We start from the raw sequence: 15,096 nt of genomic DNA, 5'->3' as shown, positions 1-15,096 counted from the left end.
AATTGCATTAAAAAAAAGTTTTTTTTTAACCGGATAAAAGATGTCTTCTTTGGGGTGCAGTTCACTCAGACACAGCTCTGATTAGCTTTGCTTGCAATCACAGAACAGCCCCTGCCCATAATGCACAAGATTTAAACCCTTCAATTGTGTACACAGTAAGTGCAGCTCAGGCTCTCAAACAGGAGCCTGTACAGATTGCAAGCTATAGGTGTTCATTCCGAGTTGATCGCACGTAACAACTTTTTGCTGCTTGTGAGATCAACTAGACGCCGCCTATTGGGGAGTGTATTTTAGCATAGCAGGGCTGTGAATGCTTGTGCAGCCCTGCTATGTAAAAAAAGTTTCCTGCAAAACAAGACCAGGGTCAAACTTACTTACCCTGGGCGACGGATTCAGCGACAAAGGTCCCGGGATTGAAGTCAGACATCCACCCTCCAAACGCCTGGACACGCCTGCGTTCGGATCTCCATGACCGGAAAACGATGAGTAGATGCCCCAGAATGCCTCCCCGCTGTCAATCTTCTTGCGATCACTGCTGCGATCACTTTCAGCGCTGGCGGCATCGCTGCCTGGCGACAACCATCGCCAGGCAATGACGCACGTGCGCATTGCGAGTGCCGCGCAGCTGCTGTCCCGACCAGTTCGCACCACAGTGTAGAACCGCTTGACATGTACAATTTAAAAGACTGCTTTTTTGTCCACCAAAACACAACACTGAGCCCACTAGATATTGGGTTGGCTAAGCTTGAAATCACAGTACTGTCTCTGCCTCATACACAATATATTGTGGAGGTAGACATCCATGTGAAAACAATTGTACTCTAAGTGCAGCTCACAAACACACTGGAGGAGCCTGTATTGCAGCTTGATTGCTAGTGTATGAGCCTCACAGTCACACAGATGAAATATGCTTTATACTCCACTCTTTCCACCCACTCCAACCACTTGAAACTCTCTGTAATAGTGACCATTGCAGACAGTTACAGCCAACAACCCTCTCCATGGGTACTCCTATCTAAAATGGCACCTGAAATCATGAGGTAGGGACTTATACAGGTTGAGTATCCTTTATCCAAAATGCTTGGGACCACAAGTATTTTGGTTATCGGATTATTCCATATTTTGGAATAATTGCATACCATAATGAGATATCATGGTGATGGGACCCAAGTCTAAGCACAGAATGCATTTATGTTTCATATATACCTTATACACAAAGCCTGAATGTAATTTTAGCCAATATTTTTAAGAACTTTGTGCATTAAACAAAGTGTGTGTACATTCACACAATTCATTTATGTTTGATATACACCTTATACACAAAGCCTGAAGGATATTTAATACATTATTTTTAATAACTTTGTGTATTAAACAAATTTTGTGTGCATTGAGCCATCAGAAGACAAACGTTTCACTATTTCACTCTCACTCAAAAATTCCGTATTTCGGAATATTTGGATATGGGATACTCAACCTGTATACAATTCAAAACACAAGAGCCAACATGTCTTGGGAAATTAAAGGATGTTTTGTCTGCTGTAGTTTTGAGAACAGAATTCGGCAAGACATGACTCGGTACCTCAAAATTTGTTTATGTTGCATTTATCCAAATCCAAACCACTCAGCTCTAGTATATATCTTGTCACGATACTGTCGATGCTCAGTGAAAGTCTGCATACTGCTGGCCGGGTGTAATGATGCACAACATCACTGGATGTGCGAGATGCCGGCTGACCTTGGATGCTTTTTCAAAGGGGCATTAACTTACAATGCTTGGTTTTGCCTTGTAAGTGATTGACCCTTTAAAAAAAGTCAGAGATTGGCCTGCATCTAGCACCTCCGGCAATCTCGTGCGTCATTACATCCGGCCCTTCATGTCTTTCATTTACAATGTATGTCTTAAACTTGTGAAATGTCTAGACTTTGTATTGTATATACAGTATCAGTAGAATTTTCAACAGAAATTACTTACACAAAACAGTAGGAGTATGTGTCATGCAATAAAGTACGGCAACCGGAACTCACAGTGAATATTCCACCTATAATGATGTCTCCATCCTGGATGTATTTGGCAGTAAATAAACGACTATCTTTCCTGATAAAGCACTGAGGTCCTGAGATTAATTTTTGGCACCGTGTCAGTAACAGGACACTGAGGCATGCTATTGTATTAAAGAGAGCACTTGTACCAGACATCGCCAAGGGAAATTTATAAATCAAAGCCATTTATAAAAGAGAGAACACATTGATACTGCACACTGTCTGAATATCTGGTTGCTGGCTCCTGTGTGAAATTGGTGATCTTATATCATCTGGGAAGTGTGAGAGACAGATTGAGTGGATTGTTTTAAAATGTATATTTAGTCTGTTTCTGCAGAAAGTTTTCCCCGTAGCAGAGATGTATATTTGGCTTCTTGTTTTGCATTATACTGTGTAAAGTTAGAACGTGCTGCTGTTATTCATCATATTTCCATCTTTCTCTTTTTAATATTTTTTTCTCCCATTTGCTATACAGTAATTTACCCATTTTATTAGAAGGCATATGTGGAAAAAACAAGGGGTTGACTTCACCCCAATCTGCCCCCTCCCCTCACTTATCACTGAAATAGGACTGGAGAAATACCTTTTACTCCTGGGTTCCCTTTACTTATGTTGGGACATGCATTACGGGCCTGTATCCTGCAGATAGATGTCTGCAAACTGCACATGTAGAAAGGAAAAGCTGTGTGGCGCACCATGCATATGCACACAGAGACTGAAAGCAAGGATGGATTGATCCATCTATGGACGGACCACTCTTTCCATGAAATGGGCATTTCTGGGAGGTATCTGGTAGGCAGCCATGAGATTGCATGCAACCGATCCATCTTGTGGGAGTGTCCTTGGCATGTCATGAGCATGTAAACTGATTTCCCTACATGCTTGTAACATGAGTATTGAGATAGGGTGCTTGATTGTCATGGATTAGGGTGGGTATCAGTCACAAAGCTAAAGATGAGGGCTGGAGCTTTGGATGGAAAAACAGTTGGTGTGGAGGCCTTCCTCATTCAGACACATGAATTATTGTCATAATGTAGCAAGCAGGATGCCATAGCTACAAACTGCAAATACTGTACGTCATACTTGCCTACTTTTGAAAAAGCATTTCAGGGAGATTGTGAAAGTAATACCTATCAGCACGGACGTGTACTGCTGCATCTGAGAGGCGTGTCATAAATATGACTTACATCCAAATGTAAATGAGCCCCAAAGTTATTAAGATTTACTTGTTGAAGAAAAGACCCTGATATTTTATAGGATTTATTTGTGTATTGTGTCTTTACAAGAGGCAAGTTGCCACAAAAAAAAAAATGTATTTAAAATGCATGTAGCCATAGGGATCATTTTGTCTTATAAGCAATGCAGGAAAATGGCACTGATGATCCAATTTGAATGGAGGTACCATGCAATCAGGGAGATTGCTGGTCTATTCAGGGAGTCAGGGAGATTGCTACTAATTCAGGGAGTCTCCTACAGAATGAGGGAGGGTAAGCAACTATGAAATACGTATGACTCATAATTAGAGATGTGCGGCGGGCAATTTTTGTGTTGTGTGTTTTTGTTTTGATTCTAATTCCCCGCTCGTGTTTTGGTTTTGGTTATGGATCTGGATGATTTTTGGAAAAAAAATGAAAATAAAAACAGCTAAAAATCACAGAATTTGGGGGTAATTTTTATCCTACAGTATTATTAACCTCAATAACATTCATTGCCTCTAATTTCCAGTCTAATCTGAACACCTCACACCTCACAATATTGTTTTATAGCCAAAAGGTTGCACCGAGGTGGCTGTATGACACAAGTGCACGGCACAAACACCTGGCCCATCTAGGAGTGGCACTGCAGTGTCAGACAGGATGGCAGATTTAAAAAATAGGCCCTAAACAGCACATGATGCAAAGAAGAATAAGAGGTGGAATAAGGTAGCTTTATGACTAAGCTAAGCGACACAAACAATTGGCCCATCTAGGAGTGGCATTGCAATGTCAGACAGGAGGGTGCTTAAAAAAAATTGTACCCAAACTGCACATCATGATAAGAAGTAAAAGAGGGCAATGAGGTAGCTGTATGACTAAGCTAAGCGACACAATTGTGCAGCACAAACACATTGCCCATCTAGGGTTAGCACTGCAGTCCCACTGCACTAATAGCGGATACCGGATGCATGTCTAACACCAGCATAGTTATTATGGCCTCAGTAATCTGCTTTGCAACAAGGTATATATATATATATATATATATATATTAGTGATGAGCGGGTTTGGTTCCTCGGAATCCGTTCCCCCCCGAACTTCACCCATTTTACACGGTTCCGAGGCAGATTCAAATCTTCCCGCCTTGCTCAGTTAACCCGAGCACGCCCGAACGTCATCATCCCGCTGGCGGATTCTCGCGAGATTCGTATTCTATATAAGGAGCCGCGTGTCGCCGCCATTTTTCACTCGTGCATTGGAGATGATAGTGAGAGGACATGGCTGGCGTTCTCTCAGTTTCTGTGTTCAGTGTGCTGCAAATATCTGTGCTCAGTGTGCTGCAAATATCTGTGCTCAGTGTGCTGCAAATATCTGTGCTCAGTGTGCTGCAAATATCTACGTTCTCTGCCTGAAAAACGCTCCATATCTGTGCTCAGTGTGCTGCAAATATCTGTGCTCAGTGTGCTTTATTGTGGGGACTGGGGACCACCAGTATTATATAGTAGGAGGACAGTGCAGAGTTTTGCTGACCAGTGACCACCAGTATTATACGTTCTCTGCCTGAAAAACGCTCCATATCTGTGCTGCATTGTAGTATATAGTAGGATGACAGTGCAGAATTTTGCTGACCAGTGACCACCAGTATTATATCAGTACGGTACAGTAGTCCACCGCTCTACCTACCTCTGTGTCGTCAAGTATACTATCCATCCATACCTGTGGTGCATTTAAGTTTTGCGCAGTATATATATAGTAGGAGGACAGTGCATAATTTTGCTGACCACCAGTATATAATATATTGCAGTACGGTACAGTAGGCCATTGCTATTGATATATTACTGGCATATAATTGCACACATTAAAAAATGGAGAACAAAAATGTGGAGGGTAAAATAGGGAAATATCAAAATCCACTTCCACCTTGTGCTGAAGCTGCTGCCACTAGTCATGGCCGAGATAATGAAATGCCAAGGCCGATGCCCAATGTCATAGTAGAGAGCATGTAAAATAAAAAAAACAAAAGTTCAGTAAAATGACACAAAAATCAAAATTAAAAGCTTCTGATGAGAAGTGGCACGGAACGGCTGAGGCCCTTGCCTATGTTCATGGCTAGTGGTTCAGATTCACATGAGGATGGAAGCACTCATCCTCTTGCTAGAAAACTGCAGTGACACTCCTAGATGGGCCAGGTGTTTCTGTCGGCCACTTGGGTCGCTTAGCTTAGTCACACAGCGACCTTGGTGCACCCCTTTTTTTTTTTGCATCATGTGCTGTTTGGGGACTATTTTTTTAATCTGCCATCCTGTCTTACACTGCAGTGACACTCCTAGATGGGCCAGGTGTTTGTGTCGGCCACTTGGGTCGCTTAGCTTAGTCACACAGCTACCTCATTGCGCCTCTTTTTTTCTTTGCATCATGTGCTGTTTGGGGACAATTTTTTTAATGTGCCATCCTGTCTGACACTGCAGTGACACTCCTAGATGGGCCAGGTGTTTGTGTCGGCCACTTGGGTCGCTTAGCTTAGTCACAAACAGCGACCTTGGTGCACCTCTTATTTTCTTTGCATCATGTACTGTTTGGGGACTATTTTCTTAATCTGCCATCCTGTCTGACACTGCAGTGCCACTCCTAGATGGGCCAGGTGTTTGTGTCAGCCACTTGGGTCGCTTAGCTTAGTCACACATCTACCTCATTGCGCCTCTTTTTTTCTTTGCATCATGTGCTGTTTGGGGACTATTTTTTTTTAATCTGCCATCCTGTCTGACACTGCAGTGACACTTCTAGATGGGCCAGGTGTTTGTGTCGGCCACTTGGGTTGCTTAGCTTAGTCACACAGCGCCCTTGGTGCACCCCTTTTTTTTTGCATCATGTGCTGTTTGGGGACTATTTTTTTAATCTGCCATCCTGTCTGACACTGCAGTGACACTCCTAGATGGGCCAGGTGTTTGTGTCGGCCACTTGGGTCACTTAGCTTAGTCACACAGCGACCTTGGTGCACCTCTTTTTTTCTTTGCATCATGTGCTGTTTGGGGACTATTTTTTTAATCTGCCATCCTGTCTGACACTGCAGTGACACACCTAGATGGGCCAGGTGTTTGTGTCGGCCACTTGGGTTGCTTAGCTTAGTCACACAGCGACCTTGGTGCACCTCTTTTTTTCTTTGCATCATGTACTGTTTGGGGACTATTTTTTTAATCTGCCATCCTGTCTGACACTGCAGTGCCACTCCTAGATGGGCCAGGTGTTTGTGTCGGCCACTTGGGGTCACTTAGTTTAGTCATCCAGCGACCTTGGTGCAAATTTTAGGACTAAAAATAATATTGTAAGGTGTGAGGTATTCAGAATAGACTGGAAATGAGTGAAAATTATGGTTATTGAGGCTAATAATACTATGGGATCAAAATGACCCCCAAATGGTATGATTTAAGCTGTTTTTGAGGGGTTTTTGTAAAATAACACCAGAATCCAAAACACACACGAATCAAACAAAAAAAATTCAGGGAGGTTTTGCCAAAACACGTCCGAATCCAAAACACGGCCGCGGAACCGAAACCAAAACCAAAACACAAAACCCGAAAAATGTCCGGTGCACATCACTAATATATATATATATATATATATATATATATATTAGAGATGTGCACCGGAAATTTTTCGTGTTTTGGTTTTGGATTCGGTTCCGCGGCCGTGTTTTGGATTCGGACACATTTTTCCAAAACCTCCCTGAAAATTTTTTGTCGGACTCGGGTGTGTTTTGGATTTGGGTGTTTTTTTTTTAAAAAACTCTCAAAAACAGCTTAAATCATAGAATTTGGGGGTCATTTTGATCCTATAGTATTATTAACCTCAATAACCATAATTTCCACTCATTTCCATTCTATTCTGAACACCTCACACTATTATTTTTAGTCCTAAAATTTGCACCGAGGTCGCTGTATGATTAAGCTAAGCGACCCAAGTGGGCGGCACAAACACCTGGCCCATATAGGAGTGGCACTGCAGTGTCAGACAGGATGGCACTTAAAAAAATTGGCCCCAAACATCACATGATGCAAAGATAAATTAATAAAAAAGAGGTGCAAGATGGAATTGTCCTTCGGCCCTCCCACCCACCCTTATGTTGTATAAACAGGACATGCACACTTTAACAAACCCATCATTTCAGCCACAGGGTCTGCCACATGACTGTGGCTGAAATTACTGGTTGGTTTGGGCCCCCACCAAAAAAAGAAGCAATAAATCTTTCCTTGCTCAAACTAGCTCTACAGAGGCAAGATGTCCACCTCATCATCATCCTCCGATTCCTCACCCCTTTCACTGTGTACATCCCCCTCCTCACAGAGTATTAGTTTGTTCCCACTGGAATCCACCATCTCAGGTCCCTGTGTACTTTCTGGAGGCAATTGATGGTGAATGTCTCCACGGAGGAATTGATTATAATTCATTTTGATGAACATCGTCTACTCCACATTTTGTGGAAGCAACCTCGTACACCGATCGCTGACAAGGTGACCGGCTGCCCTAAACACTCTATCGGAGTACACACTGGAGGGGGGGGGGGGCAACTTAGGTAAAATAAAGGCAGTTTGTGCAAGGGCCTCCAAATTGACTCTTTTTCCTGCCAGTATACGTACGGACTGTCTGACGTGCCTACTTAGATGCGGTCACTCATATAATTCTCCACCATTCTTTCAATGGTGACAGAATCATATGCAGTAACAGTATACGACATGTCAGTAGTCGTTGGCAGGTCCATCAGTCTGGACCAGATGTCAGCACTCGCTCCAGACTGCCCTGCATCACCGCCAGCGGGTGTGCTTGGAGTTCTTAGCCTTTTCCTCGCAGCCCAAGTTGCGGGAGAATGTGAAGGATGAGCTGTTGACGGGTCACATTCTGCTTGAGTTGACAAGTGTCTCACCAGCAGGTCTTTGAACATGTGCAGACTTGTGTCTGCCGGAAAGAGAGATACATCGTAGGCTTTAAATCTAGGATCGAGCATGGTGGCCAAAATGTAGTGCTCTGATTTCAACAGATTGACCACCCGTGAATCCTGGTTAAGCGAATGAAGGGCTCCATCCACAAGTCCCACATTCCTAGTGGAATTGCTCCATTTTAGCTTCTCCTTCAATGTCTCCAGCTTCTTCTGCAAAAGCCTGATGAGGGGAATGACCTGACTCAGGCTGGCAGTGTCTGAACTGACTTCACGTGTGGCAAGTTCAAAGGGTTGCAGAACCTTGCACAACGTTGAAATCATTCTCCACTGCGCTTGAGTCAGGTGCATACCCCCTCCTTTGTCTATATCGTAGGCAGATGTATAGGCTTGAATGACCTTTTGCTGCTCCTCCATCCTCTAAAGCATATAGACGGTTGAATTCCACCTCGTTACCACCTTAGATGTTATATATTCATATGTATGCTTTTAGCTGCTATCACTACTACAGCCTTTCCATATTAACAGCAGTGTGAGAGTGATGATATTTAGAACTTCTACAACTGCTATGACTTTTTACAGTTCTCTGCAACAGACCTATACATCTAGGTATTGAAAATGTATCACATACGGTACACACAAGCACAGCACTCAAGATGAGTTCACTGGGACCCTCATATTGGAGTCCTCTGACAATTATAGTGGATATAATTATCCTCCTATTACAGGGCTATGTACATCTTCCATTGAGTTTTAGCCAACAATCACTGTTGCATGTTGCTGCTGTGACTTAACAACATGTGCCATAACACTTATATCAGGGTGACACAGTGTGATATGCGGTGGCACATGTCGCCTATCCATTAATGTGGTTTGGTAACCCTGTTGCTATAGCTACTGTAGCAATGTGAGATGTGCCGTGACAGATTCTTATATCTGGGTGTCACAATGTGATCTACGGACACACGAGCCGCCTGACTGCTGGTATGGTTTGGTAACCCTGTTATTGCAACTGCTATAGCATGGTAAGGTATGCCACGGCATACCTTACCTAAATGTCTCACTGTGATCTACGTCGGCACGAGTTGCCTGACCACCGGTATGGTTTAATAACACTGTAGTTGTGGCTGCTATAGCATAGCAAGGTGTGCCGTAGCGTACACTGGTATCTAGGCATCGCAATATGATCTACGGCAGCACGAGACATCTAACCACCGCTGTGGTTTGGTAACCCTGTCAGCAAGAACACAGCTTAATCACATATTAGAACTATATATAGTACATAAATATTCATAGGTCAAAGGTTTACTGTATATATCAGTCGAACATGCACATATATTTAAACACAGGACACATAAGCTAATAGCCAATGCGCATTTCGCTCATAGGCTTCCTCAGGGCACTATAGTAAATGGAGCCCACCAGACATGACATTTATATAGGGAACCATAAACAAGAATGAATCAATGTCTCTCAAGCAAACTGATTTTGAAAATAAGGACCGTTGCCTCTCATTATCCATGTAGGAAGCTGTTTGCAATTCTCACTAACTATTACACCTACTTTCTATTTGTCAGACTGGTACAATACTTACATAGGTCCTATGCTGGTAATACATTTATATTGTTATAATTACTACAATATAATTAATATTTTACAAATCTGTCACAATTAATTGTTACAAATAAAGTGTACAAGATAATAAATAAATAAAACTGCTAATGAGCCATAGTGTGATGATTTTAAAAACAAATTATATATTATTCTGTGTATATAATGTGGTGTTCATAAAGCTTAAAGACCATGTTATAAATAATCTATTGCACACTATGTGTCAAAAAAGCCTGTATTCACATATATGTTATATAAGACCATATTACACAACTCATATGTTGTTAATGCATACATATTTGTTTATAAGCAGTGAGTCATAAGGCTGAAGTGTCAAATATTTATTTGAACCCTGCAGTAATCAATCCATATATATTATGTGTAAACCCTACAGTGACTAATCTCCATACATCCATATTTGGGAATTATCTTAATCTACAGGGTGATAAGAGGAAATTAAATACACATAAAAAACTGGGCATGTAAAATTGCTGTGTGAACATTGTACCAAATATGGTTCTAACATACCAATCAATATTTCTGGTATCATGATAAAGTGCATATCACAAATGAAATTAAAATACAAATAACATTAAAAAACGTGCATCATTCAAACACTAACCATACTGTGAAATTAATACTACGTGAAGCACTAAACCAAACATAATTAATTAAATATAATATGTGTATACATAGAAATAAGTCCTTATATGTGGTGTGAATCATAATTATATGTCATCAGGAAACCCTTAAGCATACACTTAGTGATATTATAGTGAAATGTATAAAAAAATTTAAATATATATAAAAAAATATTTGTGATAAAAAAAGAGTGGTATGTGCAATACCTCTACTGATGTCCATATCGTGTCCTCACCTCCCAAAATGTGATACTGTAGTAATTATGGCCCTCATTCCGAGTTGATCGGTCGCAAGGCGAATTTAGCAGAGTTACACACGCTAAGCCGCCGCCTACTGGGAGTGAATCTTAGCTTCTTAAAATTGCGACCGATGTATTCGCAATATTGCGATTACTAACTACTTAGCAGTTTCAGAGTAGCTCCAGACTTACTCTGCCTGTGCGATCAGTTCAGTGCTTGTCGTTCCTGGTTGACGTCACAAACACACCCAGCGTTCGCCCAGGCACTCCCACCGTTTCTCCGGCCACTCCTGCGTTTTTTCCGGAAACGGTAGCGTTTTCAGCCACACGCCCCTGAAACGCCGTGTTTCCGCCCAGTAACACCCATTTCCTGTCAATCACATTACGATCGCCGGAGCGATGAAAAAGCCGTGAGTAAAAATACTTTCTTCATAGTAAAGTTACTTGGCGCAGTCGCAGTGCGAACATTGCGCATGCGTAATAAGCGGATTTTCACTGCGATGCGATGAAAAATACCGAGCGAACAACTCGGAATGAGGGCCTATATACATAAAAAAAAAATATTATATAAATATATATACTGTAATCTACTAAAGCCCAATAATCTCCCTGCAATTAAGTTGAAATAAAGATAGTTCTAATGGTCAAGCTATAAGGTAAAGGTAAAGGTATTAATTATATAGATCAGCACAGATGGTTACAAATTATAATATACATCATCCAGGTATATGAGGGTAAGTATCATCCTCAGTTTGTGGTATAGGGATGTGTAATTAGGATCATTACATCATATATATCAGTCTTCCTATCCCAGACAAAGTCAGAGGATTTCCTGAAATACAACTCTACATCCCTACGTTACCAGGTTGATGTCATCCTCTGAGTTTTTAGTACATTTCAATATTGTCCTTATAGGGAAAATATGTCACCAGTAGGTCTTCTATTTACAAATATTACAGATTGCATCCGGTAAGTATAATAGGATATTAGTAAGTATAATGGTATATTAAATCATGATATAGTGGTATATTGGATCATAGTATACTGGTAAGTATGATGTCAGTGGTATATTGGATCATAATATGCTGGTAAGTGTGGTGTTAGGTAGAATATCGTAAACCAAATATTACAGATTGCATCCGGTAAGTATAGTAGGATATTAGTAAGTGTATTGGTATATTAGATCATAATATAGTGGTATATTGGATCATAGTATACTGGTAAGTATGATGTCAGTGATATATTGGGTCATAATATACTGGTAAGTATGGTGTTAGGTAGGATATCGTATGGATAAGATATTGTATAATAAGTATATGTGGCTGTGGTAAATGTAACCACAACTCACTTTTTACCATACCAACAAATACAAGATGTCCAAATGTACTTCCTGGGGAGCAACCTTATCCTGGATCAAAATGGTAATAACGTCTTCAGGATAAGTGTGGAGTAAGTATAAAGCAGTACCCTCAAATAGTATCAGTTTTCTCAACCATTTGCCACCATGTTTCCAAGAGATGAAACAATAGATTAAGGCTCAAAGCCTCCAATGAAACAAATAGAATTAATACAGTATATGGAGTCATAAATTGTATTGGAAGAATCTAATTCTTCCATTTTAAGTGCAGTGTCCGCTGCAGTTATTGAAGTGAATGTTTCTATATGTGTATCTGAGAGCTTTTGTTCAAAGTATGTAAGTAAATTCAAAAAGTCCAATGTGAGTAACGACAGCCGGCCATCATGGGAATTATGAATCAGGTAAGAGGTGCTAAGATGGGTATAAAGGATAGTCCCCATATGGGATACATCATAGAACTGGTTTTGCTAGAGCCTGTCACACACTGGGGAGGACTGGCAATTTGCAGTGTCTGTCACGATCCTAGGCATGGAGATTCCCCGGATATGCCAATCTGCGAATCCCTGCCACGTGACACCTTTACTGGATACCTGAGCGCGTGCGTCAATTTCACACAAAATCACTGCCACCAGCCAAAGTACAAACATTTAGCGTATGACCCAAGGCAAACTTATGGCTTTTGCCTTCATCTAGAATTATTAATATTTTGGTAATGCCTCTTTCAGAGAGTTGGGTTGGATACACAACAGAAACCAGATCTAAAATTAGATTATTTAATTCAAGTAAAACACTTCAAAGCTTATGTTACAGAAAAAAGAAAGTTACAAGAATATAATGATAAAAAGTCAAAGTCATAGCAGACGGACAACTTCAAGAAAATAAAAATAGGTAGATAAACCCACCGATCCTAGCACGCATGCAGAGTAGAACGATGAGGTGAAGTGAAGCCGCTTCGGATATCAGAACATTACAGAGTCAGAATGTTCTCCTGACTCGCTTCTTTGATAATGGACCACTTTTACTCTGTGGGTCTCCTATTTAAAAAAACATGCTGCCCCTTCAACCCCCCTCCCTCTGGAGTGTTACTGTTAACCCTTCCATAAGCCAGAGAAGGTATTGAGTGTCAGCTCAGACTGGGCTTCCCGGCTACTCTCTCAGGAGCGAATGGCCTTATCTTCTCCTTTGAAGCTCTGGCCATGGTTCTTGTGTAAACAAATGGCTAGTTCTGAGAGGACACGGAGCAGGAAGGGCTTAACAACTCTGTGGCCCTAGCTCTGGTTCTGGGGTAATTAAATTAAACTAAATTTCACACCAAAACAGTCAGTGTGTCTCTGAGTTCTGTGGCTACAATTAAATTCTAGCAGATCAATCAAGCTTCAACCATTTAACATGTAAAGACAGTTATCACATACTGGTACATTGATACATCAATTGGAATAATACAAATTTCAATCATGCCCATTTTGATATAACCCAGATGCATTGGCATCACATCCATTGATACATCACTCGGATATCCTGGTATCATCTATATTGATATCACACTACTTATTAACAGGCCTATTCCTACTTGAAATAGCCTGGATCATGACACATCCCCCTTTAAGATCAGCAAGGGAGCAGTTGCACATCAGGCTGAAGTCTCCTATGACCTTTTCACACAGGATTTATACAAAACCACACACGGCGCATTTGCAGAAATTGATCAATACAATATTATTTGCAGTTATGCACGTTCTGGCATCATAATGGAGTCCAATCATGACAGTGTCTGTCAAATAATAGTCAGGTAAAGGACAGTATATAGTTTGTAAAGCAATTGTAATACTAACACAAAACTGAAAGCTTGAATCTACAGAAAAGAAATGATGATGTCAGGTAAATAAATGGTCTATTCAAATAATTACATATCAAAAAGTAAAACAAAACAAATAGAACAAGTATGTGGTATTGTTATGCACACCAGTGCCAGCAGGAAAGTACTGGTGTCAGAACTGTTATGCACTCCAGTGTCTGCAGGAATGTACTGGTGTTTGAACTGTTATGCAAAACAGATGGACTCACAGACAAACTGGGGGATATGACATAACGTACACAGAAGGTGATAGGGTAACAAAATACACACAAAGTGAACAGAGAAGCCCAGAGGCTAAGGAACTGGGTATCTCCCTTGTATTAGAACTGCTAAGATGGAAAAAGCAAGATGTTGTGTTTTAATACGTAGAGTACCCGAAATGCTGTTGCTAAGGGCAACAGCAAAACCCTAAAGGGTTACCAACGGGTGTGGCAGTAAACTCCTTGGTCAGAGATGGAATGATAGACACAAGGAGAATCTCCACAATCCAAATTCTCACTTGCAGTGCACAGGTTTTAGCTTACTGCCACTAAACTGACCCCTGACACCTAGCACAGTGAGACAGGATTAGACAGGCAAGTCTTAGAATACAGCCGCAAACTTGCTAAGTTCACAGGGTAGTAACAGAACCCCAGCAAGCTAAACGACTGACTCCAGTCTTACTGCTAGGTCTGGATTGGCAGAGTGTAATACCAAATTCCCAGGCCTATTTGCAGTAAGCAACAAACAAATACAAAGCTACACAGTACTGGCTAACGTTCATGAACTGACTAACCAACAAAGATTCAGCAGCATCTGCTTACCCTGAAAAGAGGCCTTTTAAAGCAGGTGCTGTCCACGCCCCACTCAGACCTCACAGACTGTGAGCACAAAAACCAGCACCGGATCCCCTGCCGTGCACAGAGCCTATAACCACTGCACAGCAAAAGACCCGAACCGGAGTATCAGCTGCGCTCAGGTTACTCCACTAGCACTTGTCTCCCGGTTGCCATGACGACGTGGCAGCACAGGGCAGGAGACCCTAACAGTACCCCCCCTCTGACGAGGGGTCAAAGAACCCCTACCACCGGGTTTATCGGGGAACTGCGAGAAGAAAGAGCGTATCAGTCTGGGGGCATGAAGATCACAACTGCGCACCCACGACCGCTCCTCCGGGCCATACCCCTTCCAGTGCACCAAAAATGACAGCCGACCCCGAACCACCTTGGAGTCAAGAATCCTTTCAACAAC

Source organism: Pseudophryne corroboree, chromosome 1 (assembly GCF_028390025.1).
Source record: "Pseudophryne corroboree isolate aPseCor3 chromosome 1, aPseCor3.hap2, whole genome shotgun sequence".
NCBI classification, from domain to species: domain Eukaryota; kingdom Metazoa; phylum Chordata; class Amphibia; order Anura; family Myobatrachidae; genus Pseudophryne; species Pseudophryne corroboree.
The sequence above is the reverse complement of the archived record's forward strand: the minus strand, read 5'-3'. Positions refer to the sequence as shown.